We start from the raw sequence: 13,701 nt of genomic DNA on the forward strand, positions 1-13,701 counted from the left end.
ACCTTAACTTACCTGATGTCTTTGGACGCAACCCCTCATTGCTCATAAAAACATGCAAGTGTGATTCAAATGTTCTGCTACTATTAAAGAGACTACACTTACATACATGTAAATAGATTTTTAGACTTGTGGGGTATCTTTTAGCTTGATTGACATATTCACTTCATTTGGAGCTGTTAATGCATAATACAGGTAAGAAATCGTCATATTTCAGACATAGTTGCTAATGGTGATTAATCATGAATAATTCATTCAAAAACTGTAATCAATCTGATTAAAATTTGTATTCATTTGACAGCCATAGTAAGAATATGAGATATGTGAGATAGCAAAAAACAAAAACGCAAAAAAACTACAATTTCAGACTCGTTTTTGTTCTTGTTCGAGATTCTTGTTTAGACCTCAGTTCTATGCACGTTTTGCTTTTCTAAACGCCACTATGTGCGTCATCATCAAAATCACGGTAGAGTATATGGTGGCATATTTACAGTATTTACATTTCCTTTACAGTGGTTAGTTAATGCCGAGCCACTTTGCCTCAAAATGTTCATGATTGGGATTCTTGTTTAATTAACTTTTAGAGCAAATATTTCTAAAAAATTTTGGTTGATTTCCAAAGGTATCCTGCTGTAGTTTTAGTGTTTAGTGTGTCTTAGTATTTATCTCACTTTTCAATTACAAAGGATGAAACATATGCACCTTACTGACCTGAATACTGATTGCTGGAGATGTTGTTTTGGTGGAGAAACACGTCAAACCAGAGCGAGGTGACATTATACAAGTCCGGAAAATGCCCAAGTGAGGTTTTCTGTTGTCTGCATGCTCCTTTTTTTAAATGTCAGATGTCAAATGGGCCTGCAGTACGACCTTAAAAGCCAAATTGAAGGTTGACGCCGGCGTTATCTGAGGACATCGCCTGCCCTCGCCCGGCCAACCAATCCGGGCTGGACTGGCCTTTAATTATGAATGTTACCATGGATGACAGAAAAGAATTCATGGCCTCATATGTGATTAGGTCTTTACCTGGAGGACAAAACCTTACATTATCTCTCTCGGTCTTTGCCTTTGTTCGTAACTCCATTTCTCTTTTCCCCGTTATGGTCTCCTCCCCCGCTTTCTTTCGACTGGGTTCAGTTCAAAGGCGCTTTATTAGCGTGGCCGGGCCTGTGGTGAAGCGCCGGCTCAGTGAAAAGGAACGCTGAGATGGAACATCAGCAAACGGCAGGAATCTCTGCACAGCTCATCAGGTAAAGGATCTCGTATCACATTATAATCCAAGCTGGTTTAATTGAATAAAAGGCAGGAGTGAGCGCTCACAGATGCACACAAGCTTTGACTGGCACATTTATTGTAGACTCTATTCATTACGTCGACAAGGAGGACACATTAGCAGCATGCCAAGCAGCTCGCGCCATAAAGACAGCGGGATAGTGGTGCCACGGAGATAGCCGGCATGCTCATCGAGTGTAAAATCAAGGATTAGCATCTGTGACATCACAAAAAAAAGGTCTCCGATAAGAGGTTTTCGAACCCTGAAGTTGGATTAATAGCTTTTCGCTCTGATACTCGAGCCTGCTCTCGGAAATTGACAATAATCACAAGTGAAAGCGGCGGCGTGAGGGACGCATCTTAATTGAAATCTTCATTTGCCTTTAATTGAACAACAGTTCACTTCCCACAAAATGCCAAATGCTTGCAGCAGCTGTTGTTTACGCTTGTACCTTTAATGACATTTACCAGCTCTTTGCCACCCATCTCTCTGCCGTTATGTACCCAACACTGCAGCAAAAAAAAATGGGGGGCCATTAGTGATTAACAAAAACATACAAACATTACACACTGCAAATACCAAGTAGCCTATCTGCAGTCCAGAATATATCCTACAAGGGCTGCATCAAAAGCTCTCAGTGTGACGCAGTGCGGACTACAACAACAATAATAAACTGAGGATTATTGTCATTGCCGAGGCATAATTTTTCATATATAGTCGTCCCTCACTCAATCGCGAACATTGCTCCCTCACTCTAACGTGGTTTTTCCAAAACTTTATTTTTGTTTCAAAAATTTATTATAAAAGAATCGCTGTTTGTGGTTGATTACAGCCTATTATTAGTCCCAAAAAAAATTAAGCATTTTCAAGCATAACATTTTTTGAAATGAAGCAAAATACCAATACAGTTTAAGGCAATAATTAAGGCTTTTAATGTTTTATAAATATTTTTCTCAGAACAGGCACAATAATAACGTAACAATAACAATAGTCATTATCATAATCATAATAGCACGGACTACTGTTGTGGCCGGACTGCAGCTAAAACTCAACTCTGAAATCCCGACGCCACTTCCAGACATTTATTGCAATGCACACGAGCACGACTCTTATTTGTTTCTTAAATGGCTTATTTTCTTTGATTATGTCTACTACTGTATATTGGGTAATGTGAGTGACAAGGTGACTGACTATAGGGGTGTTATCCCAAGTCCAGAAGGCTCTAATAATGTTAAAAATCGCATTTAACAAGTCATAAACAGGTTTTCTATGCTCTAATTACAAAAAAATATGCTGTATATTAATATTGAATCCTACTTCGGAAATCCACTGATCGCGGTTGGGTATGGAACCAGTTAACCACGATAAACGAGGAATTACTGTAGCTCTTAGATCTTATCAGATAGTGCAGGTGTAATGTATAAATTGTTGCTGGCTTCGCCACATATCTTAAAATAAAGGCTGGAGCTCTGCCAACTAGTCAGCTACGTATGTGAGAACTGTAAGTTTGATCATTTATTTTTTCTTCGGTGACCACGCAAACCTAGCAAGATCCATCCATCCATTTTCTATACCGCTTCATCCTCATTAGGGTCGTGGGGGCATGCTGGAGCCTATCCCAGCTGACTTCGGGCGACAGGCGGGGTACACCCTGGACTGGTCGCCAGCCAATCGCAGGGCACATATAGACAAACAACCATTCACACTCACATTCATACCTATGGACAATTTAGAGTAATGCCTAGGGGAGAATCGAACCCAGGTCTTCCCGATCGCGATTGGCCAACGTGCTAACCACTAGACCACCGTGCGGCCACCTAGCAAAATGTTGCTGTTAAAATGTGTGTAATGTATGATGCCGACTAGGTGTGTGACAAAGTATCAATATATTGAACTATCGCAATGTTTAACCCTACGATGGATTATTGACACGCTTATGACATGTATTTTTTTTTTTTTTATTATTATTAAAATACAGCCGCTATAAACTTCTTTTCCCCTTCCTCCTCAGTGAGTCTGCTCACCATTTATGTGTCAGCTCAGAAGGTCGCCCAGAAACCGGAATGTTGGTAGTTCAAAACCCCGCTTCCTTCATCAGTCCATTCTTGTGTCCTTGGGTAAGACGCCGCCCACAGTGGTGTATGAATGTTTGGTTGCAGATATACAAGTAGGTGACGCCATGCTATGTGGACTCGAGCATTGAAGTTTTTGCACCATTGCTGATTGTACCCTGGTTAAAATATGCTGCAAATTTAAACTATAAGTGAAAATGAAATATAAAGCATGAACTTTTTTTTTTTTTTTTTACCAAGCTGGCAGTAGGCTATTGCTGTATCAAGATATTATGGTGAGCCACGTATTGCGAATCGTATTGTATCATGAGGCACCCTGAGATTCCCAGTTGTCATGGTGACAGTTGATTTAATAGATTATTTCTATTTCCATGATTTCCTTTATGAAAATAGTCTTGAAATCCAGACAAGTACTGTTTTGAACATAAAACTTTCCACTGTACAATAATCTCTCGTTTATTGCAGTGAAGTGGTTCCAGACCCGACCGTGATAAGTGAATTTCCACTCAGTAGGACTCCTTTTAAAAATATGGCATAGAAAAGCTGTAAATTACCTTCTAAATATGATTTTCAACATTATTAGAGCCTTATAGACATGAAACAACACCCTTATAGTCAACTTTACACTAGTGTTACTCAATATAGTAGATATAATCAGGGAAAATACGCCATTTAAGACTCATGCTCATGTGTGTAGCAATAAATGTTTTCTGGCCGTGTGGCGAGGAAATTACTTCGGGGTTCAGAGTTGGGTTGTGGATAGATTACGGCCACAACAGTAGCCCGTGTTTTTATTATGATGATGAATATTATTGTGCATGTTAGAGATCATTTAAACCTGTAATAGAGCCATGTTGTCCCAACTATCAAGTCTGGTGCTTGTCTCAACAAACAATTAGTGACACCTAGTACCAATGTAGATACTAAATTCACAATTTTGCGTCTTCTTAATTCCTTGCATTTGCATTTTAGTTCATTTTGCCATTTGTATGCTTGCCGATGCTTAATTTAGACAAAAAATACCTAACATTTTCTTCTATATGCATACTTTGACTACTAATTGGCTGTATTCAACCACAACCACATTTATGAATTAAATATGTTTGAAAAACCGTGACTGAGGGAAGCCGTGAACGACTGCATTCTGGTTCTAAGAAAGTGACGATGCTCAGTCTTAAGTGTGGACCATGAAGGCAGCATAACGTATTGTTGAAAAGGTTCTTTGCAGCCAAAGAGTGTGTTAGAATGAGGGATGTAAATGTCAATGAGGCAGATTGCCGGGCCTCATCAAGAAGTCCACATGGGTTCATAGGACTTTACTACACAACCATTGGTTGCTATCAGCTCTACCTTTAGAATACATAGTGACTTAGCTGATTAAATAAGGGAAGCATAACTTTGCTTTGTTTACAAGAAAACTCCTCGGGGGCGCCTTTAAGATGCAGCTGCTGCCCCGTTCAATTTATGCAAGTTGAGATTCTCTGATCTCAGCACACGTTTTTACAAGCGCCGCTACAAAAGGGCCAAGTCCTGCACCCCCTTTTGTTGCCTTCTTTGTCAACTTTGCATTCATGACGCGGCGACGGTGGCTCTTGTAATGAGCCGATATCATCCTTAATAGCCTAATGAAGGCCACCTCAGGCAGGTGTCAGCGCACGCTGCTCGTGCCTGTCAAATGCGCTGTGAAGCTCCTTTGCACCTGCACCGGGTGGTCCTCCTCTTCCTCTGTGTGTCTCACGCCAAGCTTCCCTTGTTAGGAAACCAATCATGGCGCACACCTGGGCCTACAGGCGGGAAGAAAAGCCGTAAAACCTCCTGGTATTTTCTTCAATATGCTTCCCTAGGCTGAAAATATCACATGTGTCATAGCGGGGACATTCAAAAACTCTGGTCACGAGTAAAAAGGGCTTGTCAGATTGGTGCTGTTGTTACAATACAGTCCAATCCTTTCTCTGCACTGAGCAGGAAGTCACTGTGTGCATGTTTTAATGTTGTGTAGCTAGTTGTGTTAGAAGTTATGTTGCTGTTGTCGTTTTGTGCTGCTTCGTGACAATAAGAAAGTTGACAATACTACACTGCATAGTATAACTACCTGTTTTACTGTGCATTTGACAATAAAACTGTTGAATCTTGGAACAATTTTTCATATAAAGTCCTTTGCTTCTCAAATTTCACATCAACAAAAGCAGTGGACCCTATATGCCCACCGCCACATGAACACACTTTTTAGTAATAATAAGAACACATTAGACTTGATGAGTTGGTTGACATAAGCAGGACCAACTTAAGTAGGTTCCACGGGATGGCCAATTTTGTCTGTTTACACATTTTGCCAGGAAGGCAAGTGATTAAAAACAGTAAACTTTCACAACGGAAGAGTGTTTTCATTCTCTGGCTTCTCCTTGGCACTATCGCTAGCCAAAGGCTGGGCTACACTACATCTGTTTACTTAGTAGACTTGAGACGAAATCACGCAGCAGTTACACTTCCTGTCCCTCACTCAATGTGTACCGTGTGGGAACACAGTGCTCCGAAAAATCTGATTACGAATATATGCACCGTTAGACTGCTAATAAATACAAATATTAATATAAATGAAGTCTACAGTTTATAAAAAAATGGGCTTTATACATCACCATTTGTAGCTCTAATCATTCAATGAATTGGTTATCATCACTTTTCCACAACGCAAGGTACACCTGCACCATCTAATGCGATATAGTACTAAGGCGGCACCAAACATTTTGATTGGTATCATTATTGTGGATGTAGTGTCTATCAAACTGAGAGATGCTTCTCATGGGAAATATACAGCCTTATGACGATAGCATTGAGCAATTATAGAAGCAGGTTTCCTTCCAAACTCTTAAAGGTGTTTTAAGAGACCCTGCAGTCTAAGGACTCGTTGTCATGGCTACATTAACAAATGCACAATTTCCTGTAAGGTGGATTTGCCACAGAATAACTTGCATAAAAATACAAAACATTTCAAATGCATATGCTTGCCAATAACACATAGTGAATATGCTGACATTATCAAATTCTATCTAATTGGTTGCTCTGCATAAAATTGCATTATTCAAAACATATTGGTAGTGTGCTGAATATAAGACAGCCCGGGACATCATTTGTATTCATACTTATTGTCAAAGTGTGTTTTTGCACGAGAGGCAAACATCAAGAATTTTTATTATTTCGTTCTTCTACCAGGATATGATGCAACGCACAAGCAACTCTTCAATTTCCTCAGTGGATTACGTCTTATAGACTTAAAAAGCAAGCATTCTTTGTCTGCTGCACAGTGACATGCTGCAGCCTGTTAGGGTTTTTCTCACTACAGCAGAACCTCAAAGGTCAAAGGGAATCCATTACGGGACGCTGCTTGCTTTGTTCTGATATTTTTCCATTTTTTTCCCCACAAGAACAAATAGAAATTGAAATAATCTGTTCCAAGGTCAAATTGTCACTATCATAAAAATCTTTCTTAACGATACATGTTTTAAGGAGGTGTCACACAAGTGTAAAAAGAACCATTGTAAAAGGTAAAACGTAAAAACAACAATGCGTATGGAGATGCTGGGGTCTTACTGATTTGAATGTGAGCCCGCATATTCGCACAAAAAGCTAAAGAAAAAGCTTGTACAAAAATAATCTTTGAGTGCTGATGCACGCTGAACCGAGGTCTTACGCAATATGATTCAAAGTCCAAAGTTTTGTGCAACTTAAGAGGTATATCTTTGGCAAAAATGTGGATCTAAATTCTCAATTGTCGTGAATAATGAGACAGTGATTCGCAAATTCCAAACTCTGAAGGCTTGTGCCACTTTAGCAGCGTTTTCCCCAAAACTTTGGTGAAGATCTCAACTTTCATTTAAAAATATGAATATGCATCTTTTGAAATAATCATATATTGTGAATGAGTGTTTTCTGTGGAAAAAAACTGCCTATTTTCTGAGAAAATAAAGAAAGAAAAACAATGATTTTCAACCAAAAATCTGCGAATGCGGAATCGCAAATGTACGAGGACCCACTCTACTTCGGGGGTGTATTTTTCCCAGATTTTTTTGGGCCAAATCCCTCAAGAACGTGCACACTTTTCCCGCAAATTTTGGTTCTCACTTGTCTCAACATCAATGACAATCAAATGTAATCGTAATGTGATGGAGAGTGATGTGAAGTCACGCGTGATGGCGGTTTGAATTTCCATGTTTTTAGGTATAGTTTTTTCCAGTTTGCACAATCTTAGGGGCCCTTCAACTCCACTATAGTCTTCATAGGGCGTCATCAAGGCAAGCTCATCAGATCGCTAAAACACAGACACGTGACGACTAATTAAACACACCCTCAGTGACACCGAGGTACTGACGCGCGCTGCCCTCAAATTATCCGGGGCTGTAAATATGCTTGTTTTCCACACTCGGAGCTTGCAAATTACACTGTGGCAACGCACGCGGCCCTAAACACTGCTGATGAGAGATGACACGCCGATGCCTGCATCCTTTTTGCCGCGCCCCCTGCTTCACCTTTCACCTGTCACTCAACATCATAATCACTCCCCCCCTACACACTCATTGTACACCACCATGATTGGATTGCACCAGCGAGGGACATAGGAGGCAGACAGATGCGGCGGCAAAGTGATTAGCTTGACATCACAGGGAACAAGAGCATGATGGAGGAACGAAGAACGAGCAGGTGAGCACCGCGAGTGGAGAACAAAGCTAACAAGAAGCAGACAGTGGCAGAACACAGGCATGCTAATGAGCCAGAGCTGCCATGAAAGGCAACATTTAAAAACACACACAGGCAATTCTGGCCTGCACGGTGGTCAAATGGTTAGCACGTCGGCCTCACACTCCCGGTTCGAATCTTCGTTGGATCATCGTTTTCATGTTCTCCAGGTACTCCAGCTTCCTCACACATTCCAAAAACATGTTAGGTTCATTGGAGACTCTCAAATGTCCATAAGTGTGAATGTGAGTATGAATGGCTGTTTGCCTGTGTGTCCTGTAGTATGCAGGCAGCTGGGATAGGCTCCAGCTTACCCGTGACCTAAATGAGAAGAGTCGGTACAGAAAATGAAGCCACAGAGCCATAGATGGCTATTACAGTATTTGACGCATTTTCTCTTAGCATGCATTTCCGTTGTCCCTCTCCTCCATTAAAAGGGTGCAGATCGGGGAGGATAGCTCCTGGGTGGGTGGGGGTGTGAGGGCTTGGATGGCGGCTGGGGGTGGGAAGGCAGCAAAGACCGCCCTCGTCCCCACATCCCTCGGCCCCCAAGTCACCCATCCTACCACCAGCCACTGTCTCACGTGTTTTCATTCAATCATCAACATTTCTCCCTCCCTTCACCATCTGCCTCGCTTCCCTCACTCCCTCGTCTCCAATCCCCTCGTCTTCCTCCCATCAACCACCTCTTCCTCTTCACACAAGAGGGACTCCAAACCTCCTCTACCGCCACCGCACACTGGACCCCCGAAGGGCCTTTCTCCCTCCCTCTACCTGTTTATTCGCTATAAACGTGACTGAGGTCAATAATGCGATGTCTGTTGATGTGTGTTCCCAGGCTGCAGCATGTCGTATGCAGGATGCATGTACAGCCCCTTCTCCATTATTAATAGCTTACTGATACGAATATAAACTATTTGTAAAGCATTAATAAATAGCATTAAATGACAGAAGTGTTGGCTCTCGACATGGCAACCTTTAATCAACGGTTACACTTAATGAGACTATTACCTCATATTTTAGCGGCGAGTGCTTCATTACTCAACTGCAGAGAGTACCTAGCCTCTCTTAGGAGCAAGGCATGTATTCTTTCCAAACTGAAATAATAATATGAATATGAATATATATATATATATATATATATATATACATATATATATATATATATATATATATATAATAATACGTACTACTTCTTCTACTACTACTACTACTAATAATAATAATAATAATAAAAATGTTGATAAGTTTTAAACAGATTAAAATTAGATTAGAACTAAGGGGAGCTGTTTATTTGTATCAAAGCATTTTCATGAAAAAATTCAAAATTAAAACATTTTCCATTTTCAAATTATCATTGAAAATTAAATCTACATTTAAATAAACACTTAAACATAAATACATAAATTATGTTCAAGTTATTTATTATTACAAAAGTATTTTTCTAAAAATATAATTTTTGTACAGTACAGCATTAATTATTTAGTAGTAAGTAGAGAAATATGTATTATTATTATTACGGTACATATTTTTTATATTATTCTAGATTGTAAACCCATCAAACCCCTATACTCTTTCTGATTTATTTTTATATTATACAACCATTGTACTGTTTTTTAACTGTCCAATTCATTGATCATGGTTATATTAGTCCTTGTACAGATATGATTTTTTTAAATTCATTTTTTACCTGTTACTTTATGAAGGCACCATATCAAAATGTTATTGTGAAAGTGGTACCAATTCCAATTATTACAACAAGCCTTCACAAGAACAAAAGAGCAGAGAGAGAGAGTAATGGATGTGTTATTTGAGTGATAATGAAAAATAAAGTCACATTGTATTCTGTGTTGAGCAGATGATGAAGATTTTGAAAAATGTGGCAAGGTTGTTTGTTTCTATGTCTGCCAGGTCGACTGTGTTGCAATGTCCTCTTCAGAAAAACTGACAAAACTCACGCTTGAGTTTCATTCCGGGGCTTTATGGATATGTTAGAAGATTGGTGAGTCCAGTTTGTGTGAAAAAAGACTAAGATGTGTGAGAAATGTGTTTTTTCCATACCACTAATCAGTGATGGCCTGTCAGGGTAATACTAGCACTAAAACTGGTTGACTTACTGGCCTTCATAGACTAGATAAAAGATAATTAACATGCTTCTACACAGTAGCTGCCACACGTTGTGACTAAATAAATGATGCGGCGTATTAACATGACAGCCGTCAGCACCTCTGGCGGTGTGCCCTTTTGTGCTATGATGAGTGTGTGTGTGTGTGTGTGTGTGTGTGTGTGTGTGTGTGTGTGTGTGCGTGCGTGCGTGTGCGTGCGTGGGTGTGCGTGTCTGTCAGGATGTGTCATGCTGCAGTTGCGTGCACAATCGTGCCACACAGGAGGACTTGCTTGTGTGTTTATTGTTATTATCATTTCAATTCACCCAGCTAATGCTGTGCTGAAGGTAAGCATTTCAGCAGTTTCAAAAGCAAGTGGAAATGTTGCATTAAGGGCAAGTGGAGGCACATAGGCACATGACTTATGTATGCCATTTTTATTCGGCTAAAAGGCATGAATTCTCCCTAGCAACAAGTTGCCACACCCTATATATGACTTCTGATATACTGTATGTTGCTGCTCCTGATTGCTCACAAAAATTCCATTTCAGCCATGAACTTTTTTTTAATGAATCACTTATGTTGGAAGACAAGCTAGAGGTTGAGAAAAAAAGCACATCAAGAAGATCCTTTTTTTTTTTTGCTCATGTAAAAGTGACAGCCCTGCTGAATGTGACTATGGCTGGTGTTAAGCCAGCCATCGCCAAGGCAACCAACCCTCAGATGGGCACCTCCGCTTGGCGTCGTCTTTTATTGGTCCAATAATGCCTGGACACAACATCCCTGCTCGCTTCGACTAAATGAACACATGCCTGCATGGACGTTTGTGTAGCTACACATTAGCATGAGAATAGGATGTTAGTATGTGTGTCTGTGATGTACAGTACTGCGTCATATCACATTAAAGGAGTGCTTCTCAAATAGCAGGGCAGCCCCCTGACCTGCCAACATGTACAAATGTATCGTACTCAACATGCAGTTTGACTCTTGAATACGCTTGTACTGTATGCTTCACAGATCTCCATTTTGCATTTTTCTGGTTTCAGTTGCGAGTTCAGTCTGTACAGTACAGATAAATAAATAGATATCAGTTTCTCAAATTAGTATTTCAAATCGGAGTGGCGTGAAAACATTTCTGTCCCCTGGGGGGGGGCATGACAGAAAATAACTGAGAACCGGTGCATTAAATGCATGGCTTCACTCACCAGCAATTTCCCCTCGCACCATCAATGCGCCCGCCTATCTCACCCGATCACTACTGTCTCACCAAAATGCATTTCCCCTTCCCCCCCTTAAGCCTGTGTCCACATGGATGTGCTGACACAAGGATATTAACCCCCCCATCGCCAGCATCTAAAGCTTGGAAATCAGGACTACAGTAGACACCCACATTCCACATATACAGGTGACAAGCATGCAAGGGGAAAAAAAAATCGAAGATGCCGCTTTTCCCCCCTGAAAATATTCGCTCATAGTCGCCCTTCCCTCCCGCGCTCCCTCTTGGCACAAAGGTGAAGGGCACTGAAATGTGGGAGGAAAAGAGAAGGGAGACGCTAATGGTCATGTTTTTCAATTGGCTTGATTTATGGTGTGCTGCTGCCATTATTTCACCATTTACTCCTTGCGGGCTGGGGGAACCAGGACAGGCTGCTCCAGCTTGCTGGAGGTGCGGGTAGAAAACGTTTTAAAAAAAAAAAAAGAAAGAAAGAAAAAATCAGAGCCACAGGGACATGATGTTTGAAGAAGAAAAGATGGTCGTACAATGCTGCATTCCAGATAGCTGGGAAAATATCAGGATTGGAACTTCCCAGGCCTGACCTCAAGGCTTTCTTGAATATGAACAAAAAACGTTGGCTATCAACCTTGAAAATTGTTTAGCATTAGAGTTACATCATAGTTGATGATGCTGAAAATTCTAAACAATTCTTTGTGGCTGCAAAATGTTGATGTCTAATCCAGTTAATACATACAGATACTGTATATATAATTATATACACTGTACTTCCTCAAATAGTGACCATCATTAAAACAGACGTTGTGTTTACTAAAAAGGACAATAGATTACTTTTTTCACCAAAAAGAGGAAAAACAAGAAGTAATTCTAAGATTATACTGTAGACCGAGGGTGTCCAAAGTGCAGTCTAGGGCCCATTTGTGAACTGCAAGTCGTTGTTTTATTGGCCTATGGTATATTCTAAAATAAAAATTTAAACAACATTTTTAAAAAATCCAGCACAAACGGGAAAAACAGCAAAAAGGCAGAAAGTAATATGTAAATGGACTTTCACTTGTATAGCGCTTTTCTAACTTCAAGGTACTCAAAGCGGTTTAACAATGTTACCACTTTTACCTACTGATGATGCAGCATCGGGAGCAACTGGGGGTTCAGTATCTTGCTCAAGGATCCTTCGACATGGTCACGGAAGGACGGACGATTAAACAAGCAAACTTCAGGTTGAAAGGTGACCACCATCTACCACCTAAGCAATGCCAAATGTCAGCTATATAAACGTTCATGGCATATCTATGTTGGAGTGCTTTTAGCCCATTTACAAAAGTAATAACATTTCAATGTCTTTGATTTTTCAGGATGTGACCCTCTGTGGAAAAAGTTCTCTACCTCTGGTAGAGACACTATTGTTCATACACAAGCTTTAAAGAGTTAGCCGTTGAGCCCAATTGAACTATGCTGCAAACCAAAACAGCAGCACCTACAGAGACACATAAACACGTATCTCGGATTTTCCCGGTGGGGAATTTAGATCTAATGTAATGAGGGCACAGTGTCTTTTCCAGCAATTAGTATTCTATTATGACAGGTAGTCATTGCATGGGTCCATGTTCAGGTTTCAGGGGAGCTATACGTCTTATTAGTAAATTGTTTGTGACATATATTAGCATTCCAACCAAGCATTACTATTTATCCGTGAAAAAACGTGATACACACACTTACATACATATATACATATATATATATATACACATATGTATGTAAGTGTGTGTCATGTTTTATACATATATATATCAGTATTATTCTAAAAAGAAGCTCCCCCATTAATAAAAAATATATATTGAGGTCCCCCTGCAAAAGAGACTTTTTAATGATGTTCTAACAGTAATATATGTCCCCAAAGCCTGTTTACGATAAAGCTATCATTTCCCTCATTTATTTGCTCCACTTCTGAGAGAAGAGGCACACAAATAGACATTTTTGGAGTTGTGGCTTTTCATGACACCAAGAAAGAAAAAGATATGACATGAAACCACCCCTAGCTTGATAAGCCCGCCCGTGTATATGCCACTTCACGGAGGACAGCTTTGTAAAAATAAATTAATTGATTTAAAAATAAAAACAGTTGTAAAAAAAAAAAAAACAGGCTTCACTACACATCTTAAAATATAACGTGAAGCTCTATCCATCAGTCAGCTACAGAAAAGTGTGATAATTTTGTTTTTCTTCAGCAAATAGTCTAACCTAGCATGATGTTGTTGTCACTGTCAGAAACATCCCACTTTGAAAACA

General features: G+C 40.0%; 1 protein-coding gene across 6 annotated transcripts in view; it reads right to left on the bottom strand.

Moving 5' to 3' along the window:
• The window catches only part of grik5 (glutamate receptor, ionotropic, kainate 5), a 192,843-nt gene that overhangs the window by 131,181 nt on the left and 47,961 nt on the right, over nucleotides 1-13,701 (bottom strand). The window lies entirely within an intron of this gene.

Source organism: Dunckerocampus dactyliophorus, chromosome 7 (assembly GCF_027744805.1).
Source record: "Dunckerocampus dactyliophorus isolate RoL2022-P2 chromosome 7, RoL_Ddac_1.1, whole genome shotgun sequence".
Taxonomy (NCBI): domain Eukaryota; kingdom Metazoa; phylum Chordata; class Actinopteri; order Syngnathiformes; family Syngnathidae; genus Dunckerocampus; species Dunckerocampus dactyliophorus.